The sequence below is a fragment of the Euprymna scolopes genome, chromosome 11, assembly GCF_053919585.1.
Source record: "Euprymna scolopes isolate OS-2025 chromosome 11, ASM5391958v1, whole genome shotgun sequence".
NCBI lineage: Eukaryota > Metazoa > Mollusca > Cephalopoda > Sepiida > Sepiolidae > Euprymna > Euprymna scolopes.
In genome coordinates, this window is record NC_136492.1 from 1946668 (window position 1) to 1959769 (window position 13102).

Genomic DNA, 13102 nt, shown 5'->3' on the forward strand with positions numbered 1-13102 from the left:
ATGGAGTCGATATATTAAGAAAACAATAAATATGATTATGTATCATTAATAATAAAACGAGTCTTAAACAAGAATACAAGGCTCCAGAGGGATTCGGACCCTCGACCTCCAGTTTACTAGACTGGCGCTCTAACCAACTGAGCTATGGAGCCGATATATTAAGGAAACAATAAATATGATTATGTTTCATTATTAATAAAACGAGTCTTAAACAAGAATACAAGGCTCCAGAGGGATTCGGACCCTCGACCTCCAGTTTACTAGACTGGCGCTCTAACCAACTGAGCTATGGAGTCGATATATTAAGAAAACAATAAATATGATTATGTATCATTAATAATAAAACGAGTCTTAAACAAGAATACAAGGCTCCAGAGGGATTCGGACCCTCGACCTCCAGTTTACTAGACTGGCGCTCTAACCAACTGAGCTATGGAGCCGATATATTAAGAAAACAATAAATATGATTATGTTTCATTATTAATAAAACGAGTGTTAAACAAGAATACAAGGCTCCAGAGGGATTCGGACCCTCGACCTCCAGTTTACTAGACTGGCGCTCTAACCAACTGAGCTATGGAGCCGATATATTAAGAAAACAATAAATATGATTATGTTTCATTATTAATAAAACGAGTCTTAAACAAGAATACAAGGCTCCAGAGGGATTCGGACCCTCGACCTCCAGTTTACTAGACTGGCGCTCTAACCAACTGAGCTATGGAGTCGATATATTAAGAAAACAATAAATATGATTATGTATCATTAATAATAAAACGAGTCTTAAACAAGAATACAAGGCTCCAGAGGGATTCGGACCCTCGACCTCCAGTTTACTAGACTGGCGCTCTAACCAACTGAGCTATGGAGCCGATATATTAAGAAAACAATAAATATGATTATGTTTCATTATTAATAAAACGAGTGTTAAACAAGAATACAAGGCTCCAGAGGGATTCGGACCCTCGACCTCCAGTTTACTAGACTGGCGCTCTAACCAACTGAGCTATGGAGCCGATATATTAAGGAAACAATAAATATGATTATGTATCATTAATAATAAAACGAGTGTTAAACAAGAATACAAGGCTCCAGAGGGATTCGGACCCTCGACCTCCAGTTTACTAGACTGGCGCTCTAACCAACTGAGCTATGGAGTCGATATATTAAGAAAACAATAAATATGATTATGTATCATTAATAACAAAACGAGTCTTAAACAAGAATACAAGGCTCCAGAGGGATTCGGACCCTCGACCTCCAGTTTACTAGACTGGCGCTCTAACCAACTGAGCTATGGAGCCGATATATTAAGAAAACAATAAATATGATTATGTTTCATTATTAATAAAACGAGTGTTAAACAAGAATACAAGGCTCCAGAGGGATTCGGACCCTCGACCTCCAGTTTACTAGACTGGCGCTCTAACCAACTGAGCTATGGAGCCGATATATTAAGGAAACAATAAATATGATTATGTATCATTAATAATAAAACGAGTGTTAAACAAGAATACAAGGCTCCAGAGGGATTCGGACCCTCGACCTCCAGTTTACTAGACTGGCGCTCTAACCAACTGAGCTATGGAGCCGATATATTAAGAAAACAATAAATATGATTATGTTTCATTATTAATAAAACGAGTGTTAAACAAGAATACAAGGCTCCAGAGGGATTCGGACCCTCGACCTCCAGTTTACTAGACTGGCGCTCTAACCAACTGAGCTATGGAGCCGATATATTAAGAAAACAATAAATATGATTATGTTTCATTATTAATAAAACGAGTCTTAAACAAGAATACAAGGCTCCAGAGGGATTCGGACCCTCGACCTCCAGTTTACTAGACTGGCGCTCTAACCAACTGAGCTATGGAGTCGATATATTAAGAAAACAATAAATATGATTATGTATCATTAATAATAAAACGAGTCTTAAACAAGAATACAAGGCTCCAGAGGGATTCGGACCCTCGACCTCCAGTTTACTAGACTGGCGCTCTAACCAACTGAGCTATGGAGCCGATATATTAAGGAAACAATAAATATGATTATGTTTCATTATTAATAAAACGAGTGTTAAACAAGAATACAAGGCTCCAGAGGGATTCGGACCCTCGACCTCCAGTTTACTAGACTGGCGCTCTAACCAACTGAGCTATGGAGCCGATATATTAAGGAAACAATAAATATGATTATGTTTCATTATTAATAAAACGAGTGTTAAACAAGAATACAAGGCTCCAGAGGGATTCGGACCCTCGACCTCCAGTTTACTAGACTGGCGCTCTAACCAACTGAGCTATGGAGTCGATATATTAAGAAAACAATAAATATGATTATGTATCATTAATAATAAAACGAGTCTTAAACAAGAATACGAGGCTCCAGAGGGATTCGGACCCTCGACCTCCAGTTTACTAGACTGGCGCTCTAACCAACTGAGCTATGGAGCCGATATATTAAGGAAACAATAAATATGATTATGTATCATTAATAATAAAACGAGTCTTAAACAAGAATACAAGGCTCCAGAGGGATTCGGACCCTCGACCTCCAGTTTACTAGACTGGCGCTCTAACCAACTGAGCTATGGAGCCGATATATTAAGGAAACAATAAATATGATTATGTATCATTAATAATAAAACGAGTGTTAAACAAGAATACAAGGCTCCAGAGGGATTCGGACCCTCGACCTCCAGTTTACTAGACTGGCGCTCTAACCAACTGAGCTATGGAGTCGATATATTAAGAAAACAATAAATATGATTATGTATCATTAATAATAAAACGAGTGTTAAACAAGAATACAAGGCTCCAGAGGGATTCGGACCCTCGACCTCCAGTTTACTAGACTGGCGCTCTAACCAACTGAGCTATGGAGCCGATATATTAAGAAAACAATAAATATGATTATGTATCATTAATAATAAAACGAGTGTTAAACAAGAATACAAGGCTCCAGAGGGATTCGGACCCTCGACCTCCAGTTTACTAGACTGGCGCTCTAACCAACTGAGCTATGGAGTCGATATATTAAGAAAACAATAAATATGATTATGTATCATTAATAATAAAACGAGTGTTAAACAAGAATACAAGGCTCCAGAGGGATTCGGACCCTCGACCTCCAGTTTACTAGACTGGCGCTCTAACCAACTGAGCTATGGAGCCGATATATTAAGGAAACAATAAATATGATTATGTATCATTAATAATAAAACGAGTGTTAAACAAGAATACAAGGCTCCAGAGGGATTCGGACCCTCGACCTCCAGTTTACTAGACTGGCGCTCTAACCAACTGAGCTATGGAGTCGATATATTAAGAAAACAATAAATATGATTATGTATCATTAATAATAAAACGAGTGTTAAACAAGAATACAAGGCTCCAGAGGGATTCGGACCCTCGACCTCCAGTTTACTAGACTGGCGCTCTAACCAACTGAGCTATGGAGCCGATATATTAAGAAAACAATAAATATGATTATGTTTCATTATTAATAAAACGAGTCTTAAACAAGAATACAAGGCTCCAGAGGGATTCGGACCCTCGACCTCCAGTTTACTAGACTGGCGCTCTAACCAACTGAGCTATGGAGCCGATATATTAAGAAAACAATAAATATGATTATGTTTCATTATTAATAAAACGAGTCTTAAACAAGAATACAAGGCTCCAGAGGGATTCGGACCCTCGACCTCCAGTTTACTAGACTGGCGCTCTAACCAACTGAGCTATGGAGTCGATATATTAAGAAAACAATAAATATGATTATGTATCATTAATAATAAAACGAGTGTTAAACAAGAATACAAGGCTCCAGAGGGATTCGGACCCTCGACCTCCAGTTTACTAGACTGGCGCTCTAACCAACTGAGCTATGGAGCCGATATATTAAGAAAACAATAAATATGATTATGTATCATTAATAATAAAACGAGTGTTAAACAAGAATACAAGGCTCCAGAGGGATTCGGACCCTCGACCTCCAGTTTACTAGACTGGCGCTCTAACCAACTGAGCTATGGAGTCGATATATTAAGAAAACAACAAATATGATTATGTATCATTAATAATAAAACGAGTGTTAAACAAGAATACAAGGCTCCAGAGGGATTCGGACCCTCGACCTCCAGTTTACTAGACTGGCGCTCTAACCAACTGAGCTATGGAGCCGATATATTAAGAAAACAATAAATATGATTATGTTTCATTATTAATAAAACGAGTGTTAAACAAGAATACAAGGCTCCAGAGGGATTCGGACCCTCGACCTCCAGTTTACTAGACTGGCGCTCTAACCAACTGAGCTATGGAGCCGATATATTAAGGAAACAATAAATATGATTATGTATCATTAATAATAAAACGAGTGTTAAACAAGAATACAAGGCTCCAGAGGGATTCGGACCCTCGACCTCCAGTTTACTAGACTGGCGCTCTAACCAACTGAGCTATGGAGCCGATATATTAAGAAAACAATAAATATGATTATGTTTCATTATTAATAAAACGAGTGTTAAACAAGAATACAAGGCTCCAGAGGGATTCGGACCCTCGACCTCCAGTTTACTAGACTGGCGCTCTAACCAACTGAGCTATGGAGCCGATATATTAAGAAAACAATAAATATGATTATGTTTCATTATTAATAAAACGAGTCTTAAACAAGAATACAAGGCTCCAGAGGGATTCGGACCCTCGACCTCCAGTTTACTAGACTGGCGCTCTAACCAACTGAGCTATGGAGTCGATATATTAAGAAAACAATAAATATGATTATGTATCATTAATAATAAAACGAGTGTTAAACAAGAATACAAGGCTCCAGAGGGATTCGGACCCTCGACCTCCAGTTTACTAGACTGGCGCTCTAACCAACTGAGCTATGGAGCCGATATATTAAGAAAACAATAAATATGATTATGTTTCATTATTAATAAAACGAGTCTTAAACAAGAATACAAGGCTCCAGAGGGATTCGGACCCTCGACCTCCAGTTTACTAGACTGGCGCTCTAACCAACTGAGCTATGGAGCCGATATATTAAGAAAACAATAAATATGATTATGTTTCATTATTAATAAAACGAGTCTTAAACAAGAATACAAGGCTCCAGAGGGATTCGGACCCTCGACCTCCAGTTTACTAGACTGGCGCTCTAACCAACTGAGCTATGGAGTCGATATATTAAGAAAACAATAAATATGATTATGTATCATTAATAATAAAACGAGTGTTAAACAAGAATACAAGGCTCCAGAGGGATTCGGACCCTCGACCTCCAGTTTACTAGACTGGCGCTCTAACCAACTGAGCTATGGAGCCGATATATTAAGAAAACAATAAATATGATTATGTTTCATTATTAATAAAACGAGTGTTAAACAAGAATACAAGGCTCCAGAGGGATTCGGACCCTCGACCTCCAGTTTACTAGACTGGCGCTCTAACCAACTGAGCTATGGAGCCGATATATTAAGAAAACAATAAATATGATTATGTTTCATTATTAATAAAACGAGTGTTAAACAAGAATACAAGGCTCCAGAGGGATTCGGACCCTCGACCTCCAGTTTACTAGACTGGCGCTCTAACCAACTGAGCTATGGAGCCGATATATTAAGAAAACAATAAATATGATTATGTTTCATTATTAATAAAACGAGTCTTAAACAAGAATACAAGGCTCCAGAGGGATTCGGACCCTCGACCTCCAGTTTACTAGACTGGCGCTCTAACCAACTGAGCTATGGAGCCGATATATTAAGAAAACAATAAATATGATTATGTTTCATTATTAATAAAACGAGTCTTAAACAAGAATACAAGGCTCCAGAGGGATTCGGACCCTCGACCTCCAGTTTACTAGACTGGCGCTCTAACCAACTGAGCTATGGAGCCGATATATTAAGAAAACAATAAATATGATTATGTTTCATTATTAATAAAACGAGTGTTAAACAAGAATACAAGGCTCCAGAGGGATTCGGACCCTCGACCTCCAGTTTACTAGACTGGCGCTCTAACCAACTGAGCTATGGAGCCGATATATTAAGAAAACAATAAATATGATTATGTATCATTAATGATAAAACAAGTGTTAAACAAGAATACAAGGCTCCAGAGGGATTCGGACCCTCGACCTCCAGTTTACTAGACTGGCGCTCTAACCAACTGAGCTATGGAGCCGATATATTAAGAAAACAATAAATATGATTATGTTTCATTATTAATAAAACGAGTCTTAAACAAGAATACAAGGCTCCAGAGGGATTCGGACCCTCGACCTCCAGTTTACTAGACTGGCGCTCTAACCAACTGAGCTATGGAGCCGATATATTAAGAAAACAATAAATATGATTATGTTTCATTATTAATAAAACGAGTGTTAAACAAGAATACAAGGCTCCAGAGGGATTCGGACCCTCGACCTCCAGTTTACTAGACTGGCGCTCTAACCAACTGAGCTATGGAGCCGATATATTAAGAAAACAATAAATATGATTATGTATCATTAATGATAAAACAAGTGTTAAACAAGAATACAAGGCTCCAGAGGGATTCGGACCCTCGACCTCCAGTTTACTAGACTGGCGCTCTAACCAACTGAGCTATGGAGCCGATATATTAAGAAAACAATAAATATGATTATGTTTCATTATTAATAAAACGAGTCTTAAACAAGAATACAAGGCTCCAGAGGGATTCGGACCCTCGACCTCCAGTTTACTAGACTGGCGCTCTAACCAACTGAGCTATGGAGCCGATATATTAAGAAAACAATAAATATGATTATGTTTCATTATTAATAAAACGAGTGTTAAACAAGAATACAAGGCTCCAGAGGGATTCGGACCCTCGACCTCCAGTTTACTAGACTGGCGCTCTAACCAACTGAGCTATGGAGCCGATATATTAAGAAAACAATAAATATGATTATGTTTCATTATTAATAAAACGAGTCTTAAACAAGAATACAAGGCTCCAGAGGGATTCGGACCCTCGACCTCCAGTTTACTAGACTGGCGCTCTAACCAACTGAGCTATGGAGCCGATATATTAAGAAAACAATAAATATGATTATGTTTCATTATTAATAAAACGAGTCTTAAACAAGAATACAAGGCTCCAGAGGGATTCGGACCCTCGACCTCCAGTTTACTAGACTGGCGCTCTAACCAACTGAGCTATGGAGCCGATATATTAAGAAAACAATAAATATGATTATGTTTCATTATTAATAAAACGAGTGTTAAACAAGAATACAAGGCTCCAGAGGGATTCGGACCCTCGACCTCCAGTTTACTAGACTGGCGCTCTAACCAACTGAGCTATGGAGCCGATATATTAAGAAAACAATAAATATGATTATGTTTCATTATTAATAAAACGAGTGTTAAACAAGAATACAAGGCTCCAGAGGGATTCGGACCCTCGACCTCCAGTTTACTAGACTGGCGCTCTAACCAACTGAGCTATGGAGCCGATATATTAAGAAAACAATAAATATGATTATGTTTCATTATTAATAAAACGAGTGTTAAACAAGAATACAAGGCTCCAGAGGGATTCGGACCCTCGACCTCCAGTTTACTAGACTGGCGCTCTAACCAACTGAGCTATGGAGCCGATATATTAAGAAAACAATAAATATGATTATGTTTCATTATTAATAAAACGAGTGTTAAACAAGAATACAAGGCTCCAGAGGGATTCGGACCCTCGACCTCCAGTTTACTAGACTGGCGCTCTAACCAACTGAGCTATGGAGCCGATATATTAAGAAAACAATAAATATGATTATGTTTCATTATTAATAAAACGAGTGTTAAACAAGAATACAAGGCTCCAGAGGGATTCGGACCCTCGACCTCCAGTTTACTAGACTGGCGCTCTAACCAACTGAGCTATGGAGCCGATATATTAAGAAAACAATAAATATGATTATGTTTCATTATTAATAAAACGAGTGTTAAACAAGAATACAAGGCTCCAGAGGGATTCGGACCCTCGACCTCCAGTTTACTAGACTGGCGCTCTAACCAACTGAGCTATGGAGCCGATATATTAAGAAAACAATAAATATGATTATGTTTCATTATTAATAAAACGAGTGTTAAACAAGAATACAAGGCTCCAGAGGGATTCGGACCCTCGACCTCCAGTTTACTAGACTGGCGCTCTAACCAACTGAGCTATGGAGCCGATATATTAAGAAAACAATAAATATGATTATGTTTCATTATTAATAAAACGAGTCTTAAACAAGAATACAAGGCTCCAGAGGGATTCGGACCCTCGACCTCCAGTTTACTAGACTGGCGCTCTAACCAACTGAGCTATGGAGCCGATATATTAAGAAAACAATAAATATGATTATGTTTCATTATTAATAAAACGAGTGTTAAACAAGAATACAAGGCTCCAGAGGGATTCGGACCCTCGACCTCCAGTTTACTAGACTGGCGCTCTAACCAACTGAGCTATGGAGTCGATATATTAAGAAAACAATAAATATGATTATGTATCATTAATAATAAAACGAGTCTTAAACAAGAATACAAGGCTCCAGAGGGATTCGGACCCTCGACCTCCAGTTTACTAGACTGGCGCTCTAACCAACTGAGCTATGGAGCCGATATATTAAGAAAACAATAAATATGATTATGTTTCATTATTAATAAAACGAGTGTTAAACAAGAATACAAGGCTCCAGAGGGATTCGGACCCTCGACCTCCAGTTTACTAGACTGGCGCTCTAACCAACTGAGCTATGGAGTCGATATATTAAGAAAACAATAAATATGATTATGTATCATTAATAATAAAACGAGTGTTAAACAAGAATACAAGGCTCCAGAGGGATTCGGACCCTCGACCTCCAGTTTACTAGACTGGCGCTCTAACCAACTGAGCTATGGAGCCGATATATTAAGGAAACAATAAATATGATTATGTTTCATTATTAATAAAACGAGTGTTAAACAAGAATACAAGGCTCCAGAGGGATTCGGACCCTCGACCTCCAGTTTACTAGACTGGCGCTCTAACCAACTGAGCTATGGAGCCGATATATTAAGAAAACAATAAATATGATTATGTTTCATTATTAATAAAACGAGTCTTAAACAAGAATACAAGGCTCCAGAGGGATTCGGACCCTCGACCTCCAGTTTACTAGACTGGCGCTCTAACCAACTGAGCTATGGAGTCGATATATTAAGAAAACAATAAATATGATTATGTATCATTAATAATAAAACGAGTCTTAAACAAGAATACAAGGCTCCAGAGGGATTCGGACCCTCGACCTCCAGTTTACTAGACTGGCGCTCTAACCAACTGAGCTATGGAGCCGATATATTAAGAAAACAATAAATATGATTATGTTTCATTATTAATAAAACGAGTGTTAAACAAGAATACAAGGCTCCAGAGGGATTCGGACCCTCGACCTCCAGTTTACTAGACTGGCGCTCTAACCAACTGAGCTATGGAGTCGATATATTAAGAAAACAATAAATATGATTATGTATCATTAATAATAAAACGAGTGTTAAACAAGAATACAAGGCTCCAGAGGGATTCGGACCCTCGACCTCCAGTTTACTAGACTGGCGCTCTAACCAACTGAGCTATGGAGCCGATATATTAAGGAAACAATAAATATGATTATGTTTCATTATTAATAAAACGAGTGTTAAACAAGAATACAAGGCTCCAGAGGGATTCGGACCCTCGACCTCCAGTTTACTAGACTGGCGCTCTAACCAACTGAGCTATGGAGCCGATATATTAAGAAAACAATAAATATGATTATGTTTCATTATTAATAAAACGAGTCTTAAACAAGAATACAAGGCTCCAGAGGGATTCGGACCCTCGACCTCCAGTTTACTAGACTGGCGCTCTAACCAACTGAGCTATGGAGTCGATATATTAAGAAAACAATAAATATGATTATGTATCATTAATAATAAAACGAGTCTTAAACAAGAATACAAGGCTCCAGAGGGATTCGGACCCTCGACCTCCAGTTTACTAGACTGGCGCTCTAACCAACTGAGCTATGGAGCCGATATATTAAGAAAACAATAAATATGATTATGTTTCATTATTAATAAAACGAGTGTTAAACAAGAATACAAGGCTCCAGAGGGATTCGGACCCTCGACCTCCAGTTTACTAGACTGGCGCTCTAACCAACTGAGCTATGGAGCCGATATATTAAGAAAACAATAAATATGATTATGTTTCATTAATAATAAAACGAGTCTTAAACAAGAATACAAGGCTCCAGAGGGATTCGGACCCTCGACCTCCAGTTTACTAGACTGGCGCTCTAACCAACTGAGCTATGGAGCCGATATATTAAGAAAACAATAAATATGATTATGTTTCATTAATAATAAAACGAGTGTTAAACAAGAATACAAGGCTCCAGAGGGATTCGGACCCTCGACCTCCAGTTTACTAGACTGGCGCTCTAACCAACTGAGCTATGGAGCCGATATATTAAGAAAACAATAAATATGATTATGTTTCATTAATAATAAAACGAGTCTTAAACAAGAATACAAGGCTCCAGAGGGATTCGGACCCTCGACCTCCAGTTTACTAGACTGGCGCTCTAACCAACTGAGCTATGGAGCCGATATATTAAGAAAACAATAAATATGATTATGTTTCATTATTAATAAAACGAGTGTTAAACAAGAATACAAGGCTCCAGAGGGATTCGGACCCTCGACCTCCAGTTTACTAGACTGGCGCTCTAACCAACTGAGCTATGGAGTCGATATATTAAGAAAACAATAAATATGATTATGTTTCATTAATAATAAAACGAGTGTTAAACAAGAATACAAGGCTCCAGAGGGATTCGGACCCTCGACCTCCAGTTTACTAGACTGGCGCTCTAACCAACTGAGCTATGGAGCCGATATATTAAGGAAACAATAAATATGATTATGTTTCATTATTAATAAAACGAGTGTTAAACAAGAATACAAGGCTCCAGAGGGATTCGGACCCTCGACCTCCAGTTTACTAGACTGGCGCTCTAACCAACTGAGCTATGGAGCCGATATATTAAGGAAACAATAAATATGATTATGTTTCATTATTAATAAAACGAGTGTTAAACAAGAATACAAGGCTCCAGAGGGATTCGGACCCTCGACCTCCAGTTTACTAGACTGGCGCTCTAACCAACTGAGCTATGGAGCCGATATATTAAGGAAACAATAAATATGATTATGTTTCATTATTAATAAAACGAGTGTTAAACAAGAATACAAGGCTCCAGAGGGATTCGGACCCTCGACCTCCAGTTTACTAGACTGGCGCTCTAACCAACTGAGCTATGGAGCCGATATATTAAGGAAACAATAAATATGATTATGTTTCATTATTAATAAAACGAGTGTTAAACAAGAATACAAGGCTCCAGAGGGATTCGGACCCTCGACCTCCAGTTTACTAGACTGGCGCTCTAACCAACTGAGCTATGGAGCCGATATATTAAGGAAACAATAAATATGATTATGTTTCATTATTAATAAAACGAGTGTTAAACAAGAATACAAGGCTCCAGAGGGATTCGGACCCTCGACCTCCAGTTTACTAGACTGGCGCTCTAACCAACTGAGCTATGGAGCCGATATATTAAGGAAACAATAAATATGATTATGTTTCATTATTAATAAAACGAGTGTTAAACAAGAATACAAGGCTCCAGAGGGATTCGGACCCTCGACCTCCAGTTTACTAGACTGGCGCTCTAACCAACTGAGCTATGGAGCCGATATATTAAGGAAACAATAAATATGATTATGTTTCATTATTAATAAAACGAGTGTTAAACAAGAATACAAGGCTCCAGAGGGATTCGGACCCTCGACCTCCAGTTTACTAGACTGGCGCTCTAACCAACTGAGCTATGGAGCCGATATATTAAGGAAACAATAAATATGATTATGTTTCATTATTAATAAAACGAGTGTTAAACAAGAATACAAGGCTCCAGAGGGATTCGGACCCTCGACCTCCAGTTTACTAGACTGGCGCTCTAACCAACTGAGCTATGGAGCCGATATATTAAGGAAACAATAAATATGATTATGTTTCATTATTAATAAAACGAGTGTTAAACAAGAATACAAGGCTCCAGAGGGATTCGGACCCTCGACCTCCAGTTTACTAGACTGGCGCTCTAACCAACTGAGCTATGGAGCCGATATATTAAGAAAACAATAAATATGATTATGTTTCATTATTAATAAAACGAGTGTTAAACAAGAATACAAGGCTCCAGAGGGATTCGGACCCTCGACCTCCAGTTTACTAGACTGGCGCTCTAACCAACTGAGCTATGGAGTCGATATATTAAGAAAACAATAAATATGATTATGTATCATTAATAATAAAACGAGTCTTAAACAAGAATACAAGGCTCCAGAGGGATTCGGACCCTCGACCTCCAGTTTACTAGACTGGCGCTCTAACCAACTGAGCTATGGAGCCGATATATTAAGAAAACAATAAATATGATTATGTTTCATTATTAATAAAACGAGTCTTAAACAAGAATACAAGGCTCCAGAGGGATTCGGACCCTCGACCTCCAGTTTACTAGACTGGCGCTCTAACCAACTGAGCTATGGAGTCGATATATTAAGAAAACAACAAATATGATTATGTATCATTAATAATAAAACGAGTGTTAAACAAGAATACAAGGCTCCAGAGGGATTCGGACCCTCGACCTCCAGTTTACTAGACTGGCGCTCTAACCAACTGAGCTATGGAGTCGATATATTAAGAAAACAACAAATATGATTATGTATCATTAATAATAAAACGAGTGTTAAACAAGAATACAAGGCTCCAGAGGGATTCGGACCCTCGACCTCCAGTTTACTAGACTGGCGCTCTAACCAACTGAGCTATGGAGTCGATATATTAAGAAAACAACAAATATGATTATGTATCATTAATAATAAAACGAGTGTTAAACAAGAATACAAGGCTCCAGAGGGATTCGGACCCTCGACCTCCAGTTTACTAGACTGGCGCTCTAACCAACTGAG

The 13102-nt window shown here is 38.2% G+C and overlaps 68 non-coding genes across 68 annotated transcripts; all 68 read right to left on the minus strand.

Moving 5' to 3' along the window:
* Positions 1-78: 78 nt before the first annotated feature.
* On the minus strand, positions 79-152 carry Trnat-agu (transfer RNA threonine (anticodon AGU)). The gene has a single exon. It is a non-coding gene; the product is annotated as a tRNA-Thr (tRNA).
* Positions 153-366: 214 nt separating this feature from the next.
* On the minus strand, positions 367-440 carry Trnat-agu (transfer RNA threonine (anticodon AGU)). Its single transcript has one exon. It is a non-coding gene; the product is annotated as a tRNA-Thr (tRNA).
* Positions 441-510: 70 nt separating this feature from the next.
* Trnat-agu (transfer RNA threonine (anticodon AGU)) lies at positions 511-584 on the minus strand. Its single transcript has one exon. It is a non-coding gene; the product is annotated as a tRNA-Thr (tRNA).
* Positions 585-798: 214 nt separating this feature from the next.
* Positions 799-872, minus strand: Trnat-agu (transfer RNA threonine (anticodon AGU)). The gene has a single exon. It is a non-coding gene; the product is annotated as a tRNA-Thr (tRNA).
* A 70-nt stretch (positions 873-942) lies between these two features.
* Positions 943-1016, minus strand: Trnat-agu (transfer RNA threonine (anticodon AGU)). The gene has a single exon. It is a non-coding gene; the product is annotated as a tRNA-Thr (tRNA).
* Positions 1017-1230: 214 nt separating this feature from the next.
* Positions 1231-1304, minus strand: Trnat-agu (transfer RNA threonine (anticodon AGU)). Its single transcript has one exon. It is a non-coding gene; the product is annotated as a tRNA-Thr (tRNA).
* Positions 1305-1374: 70 nt separating this feature from the next.
* On the minus strand, positions 1375-1448 carry Trnat-agu (transfer RNA threonine (anticodon AGU)). Its single transcript has one exon. It is a non-coding gene; the product is annotated as a tRNA-Thr (tRNA).
* Positions 1449-1518: 70 nt separating this feature from the next.
* On the minus strand, positions 1519-1592 carry Trnat-agu (transfer RNA threonine (anticodon AGU)). Its single transcript has one exon. It is a non-coding gene; the product is annotated as a tRNA-Thr (tRNA).
* Positions 1593-1662: 70 nt separating this feature from the next.
* On the minus strand, positions 1663-1736 carry Trnat-agu (transfer RNA threonine (anticodon AGU)). The gene has a single exon. It is a non-coding gene; the product is annotated as a tRNA-Thr (tRNA).
* A 214-nt stretch (positions 1737-1950) lies between these two features.
* Trnat-agu (transfer RNA threonine (anticodon AGU)) lies at positions 1951-2024 on the minus strand. Its single transcript has one exon. It is a non-coding gene; the product is annotated as a tRNA-Thr (tRNA).
* A 70-nt stretch (positions 2025-2094) lies between these two features.
* Trnat-agu (transfer RNA threonine (anticodon AGU)) lies at positions 2095-2168 on the minus strand. Its single transcript has one exon. It is a non-coding gene; the product is annotated as a tRNA-Thr (tRNA).
* A 214-nt stretch (positions 2169-2382) lies between these two features.
* Trnat-agu (transfer RNA threonine (anticodon AGU)) lies at positions 2383-2456 on the minus strand. The gene has a single exon. It is a non-coding gene; the product is annotated as a tRNA-Thr (tRNA).
* A 70-nt stretch (positions 2457-2526) lies between these two features.
* Positions 2527-2600, minus strand: Trnat-agu (transfer RNA threonine (anticodon AGU)). The gene has a single exon. It is a non-coding gene; the product is annotated as a tRNA-Thr (tRNA).
* A 214-nt stretch (positions 2601-2814) lies between these two features.
* Positions 2815-2888, minus strand: Trnat-agu (transfer RNA threonine (anticodon AGU)). The gene has a single exon. It is a non-coding gene; the product is annotated as a tRNA-Thr (tRNA).
* Positions 2889-3102: 214 nt separating this feature from the next.
* Positions 3103-3176, minus strand: Trnat-agu (transfer RNA threonine (anticodon AGU)). Its single transcript has one exon. It is a non-coding gene; the product is annotated as a tRNA-Thr (tRNA).
* Positions 3177-3390: 214 nt separating this feature from the next.
* Positions 3391-3464, minus strand: Trnat-agu (transfer RNA threonine (anticodon AGU)). Its single transcript has one exon. It is a non-coding gene; the product is annotated as a tRNA-Thr (tRNA).
* A 70-nt stretch (positions 3465-3534) lies between these two features.
* On the minus strand, positions 3535-3608 carry Trnat-agu (transfer RNA threonine (anticodon AGU)). Its single transcript has one exon. It is a non-coding gene; the product is annotated as a tRNA-Thr (tRNA).
* A 214-nt stretch (positions 3609-3822) lies between these two features.
* Trnat-agu (transfer RNA threonine (anticodon AGU)) lies at positions 3823-3896 on the minus strand. Its single transcript has one exon. It is a non-coding gene; the product is annotated as a tRNA-Thr (tRNA).
* Positions 3897-4110: 214 nt separating this feature from the next.
* Trnat-agu (transfer RNA threonine (anticodon AGU)) lies at positions 4111-4184 on the minus strand. Its single transcript has one exon. It is a non-coding gene; the product is annotated as a tRNA-Thr (tRNA).
* Positions 4185-4254: 70 nt separating this feature from the next.
* On the minus strand, positions 4255-4328 carry Trnat-agu (transfer RNA threonine (anticodon AGU)). The gene has a single exon. It is a non-coding gene; the product is annotated as a tRNA-Thr (tRNA).
* Positions 4329-4398: 70 nt separating this feature from the next.
* On the minus strand, positions 4399-4472 carry Trnat-agu (transfer RNA threonine (anticodon AGU)). Its single transcript has one exon. It is a non-coding gene; the product is annotated as a tRNA-Thr (tRNA).
* A 70-nt stretch (positions 4473-4542) lies between these two features.
* On the minus strand, positions 4543-4616 carry Trnat-agu (transfer RNA threonine (anticodon AGU)). The gene has a single exon. It is a non-coding gene; the product is annotated as a tRNA-Thr (tRNA).
* Positions 4617-4830: 214 nt separating this feature from the next.
* Positions 4831-4904, minus strand: Trnat-agu (transfer RNA threonine (anticodon AGU)). Its single transcript has one exon. It is a non-coding gene; the product is annotated as a tRNA-Thr (tRNA).
* Positions 4905-4974: 70 nt separating this feature from the next.
* On the minus strand, positions 4975-5048 carry Trnat-agu (transfer RNA threonine (anticodon AGU)). Its single transcript has one exon. It is a non-coding gene; the product is annotated as a tRNA-Thr (tRNA).
* A 214-nt stretch (positions 5049-5262) lies between these two features.
* Positions 5263-5336, minus strand: Trnat-agu (transfer RNA threonine (anticodon AGU)). The gene has a single exon. It is a non-coding gene; the product is annotated as a tRNA-Thr (tRNA).
* A 70-nt stretch (positions 5337-5406) lies between these two features.
* Positions 5407-5480, minus strand: Trnat-agu (transfer RNA threonine (anticodon AGU)). The gene has a single exon. It is a non-coding gene; the product is annotated as a tRNA-Thr (tRNA).
* A 70-nt stretch (positions 5481-5550) lies between these two features.
* On the minus strand, positions 5551-5624 carry Trnat-agu (transfer RNA threonine (anticodon AGU)). Its single transcript has one exon. It is a non-coding gene; the product is annotated as a tRNA-Thr (tRNA).
* A 70-nt stretch (positions 5625-5694) lies between these two features.
* Positions 5695-5768, minus strand: Trnat-agu (transfer RNA threonine (anticodon AGU)). Its single transcript has one exon. It is a non-coding gene; the product is annotated as a tRNA-Thr (tRNA).
* A 70-nt stretch (positions 5769-5838) lies between these two features.
* Trnat-agu (transfer RNA threonine (anticodon AGU)) lies at positions 5839-5912 on the minus strand. Its single transcript has one exon. It is a non-coding gene; the product is annotated as a tRNA-Thr (tRNA).
* Positions 5913-5982: 70 nt separating this feature from the next.
* Positions 5983-6056, minus strand: Trnat-agu (transfer RNA threonine (anticodon AGU)). Its single transcript has one exon. It is a non-coding gene; the product is annotated as a tRNA-Thr (tRNA).
* A 70-nt stretch (positions 6057-6126) lies between these two features.
* On the minus strand, positions 6127-6200 carry Trnat-agu (transfer RNA threonine (anticodon AGU)). The gene has a single exon. It is a non-coding gene; the product is annotated as a tRNA-Thr (tRNA).
* A 70-nt stretch (positions 6201-6270) lies between these two features.
* Positions 6271-6344, minus strand: Trnat-agu (transfer RNA threonine (anticodon AGU)). The gene has a single exon. It is a non-coding gene; the product is annotated as a tRNA-Thr (tRNA).
* Positions 6345-6414: 70 nt separating this feature from the next.
* Positions 6415-6488, minus strand: Trnat-agu (transfer RNA threonine (anticodon AGU)). Its single transcript has one exon. It is a non-coding gene; the product is annotated as a tRNA-Thr (tRNA).
* Positions 6489-6558: 70 nt separating this feature from the next.
* On the minus strand, positions 6559-6632 carry Trnat-agu (transfer RNA threonine (anticodon AGU)). Its single transcript has one exon. It is a non-coding gene; the product is annotated as a tRNA-Thr (tRNA).
* Positions 6633-6702: 70 nt separating this feature from the next.
* Positions 6703-6776, minus strand: Trnat-agu (transfer RNA threonine (anticodon AGU)). Its single transcript has one exon. It is a non-coding gene; the product is annotated as a tRNA-Thr (tRNA).
* A 70-nt stretch (positions 6777-6846) lies between these two features.
* Trnat-agu (transfer RNA threonine (anticodon AGU)) lies at positions 6847-6920 on the minus strand. The gene has a single exon. It is a non-coding gene; the product is annotated as a tRNA-Thr (tRNA).
* Positions 6921-6990: 70 nt separating this feature from the next.
* Positions 6991-7064, minus strand: Trnat-agu (transfer RNA threonine (anticodon AGU)). The gene has a single exon. It is a non-coding gene; the product is annotated as a tRNA-Thr (tRNA).
* A 70-nt stretch (positions 7065-7134) lies between these two features.
* On the minus strand, positions 7135-7208 carry Trnat-agu (transfer RNA threonine (anticodon AGU)). The gene has a single exon. It is a non-coding gene; the product is annotated as a tRNA-Thr (tRNA).
* Positions 7209-7278: 70 nt separating this feature from the next.
* Positions 7279-7352, minus strand: Trnat-agu (transfer RNA threonine (anticodon AGU)). The gene has a single exon. It is a non-coding gene; the product is annotated as a tRNA-Thr (tRNA).
* Positions 7353-7422: 70 nt separating this feature from the next.
* On the minus strand, positions 7423-7496 carry Trnat-agu (transfer RNA threonine (anticodon AGU)). Its single transcript has one exon. It is a non-coding gene; the product is annotated as a tRNA-Thr (tRNA).
* Positions 7497-7566: 70 nt separating this feature from the next.
* On the minus strand, positions 7567-7640 carry Trnat-agu (transfer RNA threonine (anticodon AGU)). Its single transcript has one exon. It is a non-coding gene; the product is annotated as a tRNA-Thr (tRNA).
* Positions 7641-7710: 70 nt separating this feature from the next.
* Positions 7711-7784, minus strand: Trnat-agu (transfer RNA threonine (anticodon AGU)). Its single transcript has one exon. It is a non-coding gene; the product is annotated as a tRNA-Thr (tRNA).
* A 70-nt stretch (positions 7785-7854) lies between these two features.
* Positions 7855-7928, minus strand: Trnat-agu (transfer RNA threonine (anticodon AGU)). The gene has a single exon. It is a non-coding gene; the product is annotated as a tRNA-Thr (tRNA).
* A 70-nt stretch (positions 7929-7998) lies between these two features.
* Positions 7999-8072, minus strand: Trnat-agu (transfer RNA threonine (anticodon AGU)). Its single transcript has one exon. It is a non-coding gene; the product is annotated as a tRNA-Thr (tRNA).
* A 70-nt stretch (positions 8073-8142) lies between these two features.
* Positions 8143-8216, minus strand: Trnat-agu (transfer RNA threonine (anticodon AGU)). The gene has a single exon. It is a non-coding gene; the product is annotated as a tRNA-Thr (tRNA).
* Positions 8217-8286: 70 nt separating this feature from the next.
* On the minus strand, positions 8287-8360 carry Trnat-agu (transfer RNA threonine (anticodon AGU)). Its single transcript has one exon. It is a non-coding gene; the product is annotated as a tRNA-Thr (tRNA).
* A 214-nt stretch (positions 8361-8574) lies between these two features.
* On the minus strand, positions 8575-8648 carry Trnat-agu (transfer RNA threonine (anticodon AGU)). Its single transcript has one exon. It is a non-coding gene; the product is annotated as a tRNA-Thr (tRNA).
* Positions 8649-8862: 214 nt separating this feature from the next.
* Positions 8863-8936, minus strand: Trnat-agu (transfer RNA threonine (anticodon AGU)). The gene has a single exon. It is a non-coding gene; the product is annotated as a tRNA-Thr (tRNA).
* Positions 8937-9006: 70 nt separating this feature from the next.
* On the minus strand, positions 9007-9080 carry Trnat-agu (transfer RNA threonine (anticodon AGU)). Its single transcript has one exon. It is a non-coding gene; the product is annotated as a tRNA-Thr (tRNA).
* A 214-nt stretch (positions 9081-9294) lies between these two features.
* Trnat-agu (transfer RNA threonine (anticodon AGU)) lies at positions 9295-9368 on the minus strand. Its single transcript has one exon. It is a non-coding gene; the product is annotated as a tRNA-Thr (tRNA).
* Positions 9369-9582: 214 nt separating this feature from the next.
* Positions 9583-9656, minus strand: Trnat-agu (transfer RNA threonine (anticodon AGU)). Its single transcript has one exon. It is a non-coding gene; the product is annotated as a tRNA-Thr (tRNA).
* Positions 9657-9726: 70 nt separating this feature from the next.
* Positions 9727-9800, minus strand: Trnat-agu (transfer RNA threonine (anticodon AGU)). The gene has a single exon. It is a non-coding gene; the product is annotated as a tRNA-Thr (tRNA).
* Positions 9801-10014: 214 nt separating this feature from the next.
* On the minus strand, positions 10015-10088 carry Trnat-agu (transfer RNA threonine (anticodon AGU)). The gene has a single exon. It is a non-coding gene; the product is annotated as a tRNA-Thr (tRNA).
* Positions 10089-10158: 70 nt separating this feature from the next.
* On the minus strand, positions 10159-10232 carry Trnat-agu (transfer RNA threonine (anticodon AGU)). The gene has a single exon. It is a non-coding gene; the product is annotated as a tRNA-Thr (tRNA).
* Positions 10233-10302: 70 nt separating this feature from the next.
* Positions 10303-10376, minus strand: Trnat-agu (transfer RNA threonine (anticodon AGU)). Its single transcript has one exon. It is a non-coding gene; the product is annotated as a tRNA-Thr (tRNA).
* A 70-nt stretch (positions 10377-10446) lies between these two features.
* Positions 10447-10520, minus strand: Trnat-agu (transfer RNA threonine (anticodon AGU)). The gene has a single exon. It is a non-coding gene; the product is annotated as a tRNA-Thr (tRNA).
* Positions 10521-10590: 70 nt separating this feature from the next.
* Trnat-agu (transfer RNA threonine (anticodon AGU)) lies at positions 10591-10664 on the minus strand. The gene has a single exon. It is a non-coding gene; the product is annotated as a tRNA-Thr (tRNA).
* A 214-nt stretch (positions 10665-10878) lies between these two features.
* Trnat-agu (transfer RNA threonine (anticodon AGU)) lies at positions 10879-10952 on the minus strand. Its single transcript has one exon. It is a non-coding gene; the product is annotated as a tRNA-Thr (tRNA).
* A 70-nt stretch (positions 10953-11022) lies between these two features.
* Positions 11023-11096, minus strand: Trnat-agu (transfer RNA threonine (anticodon AGU)). Its single transcript has one exon. It is a non-coding gene; the product is annotated as a tRNA-Thr (tRNA).
* A 70-nt stretch (positions 11097-11166) lies between these two features.
* Trnat-agu (transfer RNA threonine (anticodon AGU)) lies at positions 11167-11240 on the minus strand. The gene has a single exon. It is a non-coding gene; the product is annotated as a tRNA-Thr (tRNA).
* Positions 11241-11310: 70 nt separating this feature from the next.
* Positions 11311-11384, minus strand: Trnat-agu (transfer RNA threonine (anticodon AGU)). The gene has a single exon. It is a non-coding gene; the product is annotated as a tRNA-Thr (tRNA).
* Positions 11385-11454: 70 nt separating this feature from the next.
* Positions 11455-11528, minus strand: Trnat-agu (transfer RNA threonine (anticodon AGU)). Its single transcript has one exon. It is a non-coding gene; the product is annotated as a tRNA-Thr (tRNA).
* A 70-nt stretch (positions 11529-11598) lies between these two features.
* Positions 11599-11672, minus strand: Trnat-agu (transfer RNA threonine (anticodon AGU)). Its single transcript has one exon. It is a non-coding gene; the product is annotated as a tRNA-Thr (tRNA).
* Positions 11673-11742: 70 nt separating this feature from the next.
* Positions 11743-11816, minus strand: Trnat-agu (transfer RNA threonine (anticodon AGU)). The gene has a single exon. It is a non-coding gene; the product is annotated as a tRNA-Thr (tRNA).
* Positions 11817-11886: 70 nt separating this feature from the next.
* Positions 11887-11960, minus strand: Trnat-agu (transfer RNA threonine (anticodon AGU)). The gene has a single exon. It is a non-coding gene; the product is annotated as a tRNA-Thr (tRNA).
* A 70-nt stretch (positions 11961-12030) lies between these two features.
* On the minus strand, positions 12031-12104 carry Trnat-agu (transfer RNA threonine (anticodon AGU)). The gene has a single exon. It is a non-coding gene; the product is annotated as a tRNA-Thr (tRNA).
* Positions 12105-12174: 70 nt separating this feature from the next.
* Positions 12175-12248, minus strand: Trnat-agu (transfer RNA threonine (anticodon AGU)). The gene has a single exon. It is a non-coding gene; the product is annotated as a tRNA-Thr (tRNA).
* A 214-nt stretch (positions 12249-12462) lies between these two features.
* Positions 12463-12536, minus strand: Trnat-agu (transfer RNA threonine (anticodon AGU)). The gene has a single exon. It is a non-coding gene; the product is annotated as a tRNA-Thr (tRNA).
* Between the last annotated feature and the right edge of the window lie 566 nt (positions 12537-13102).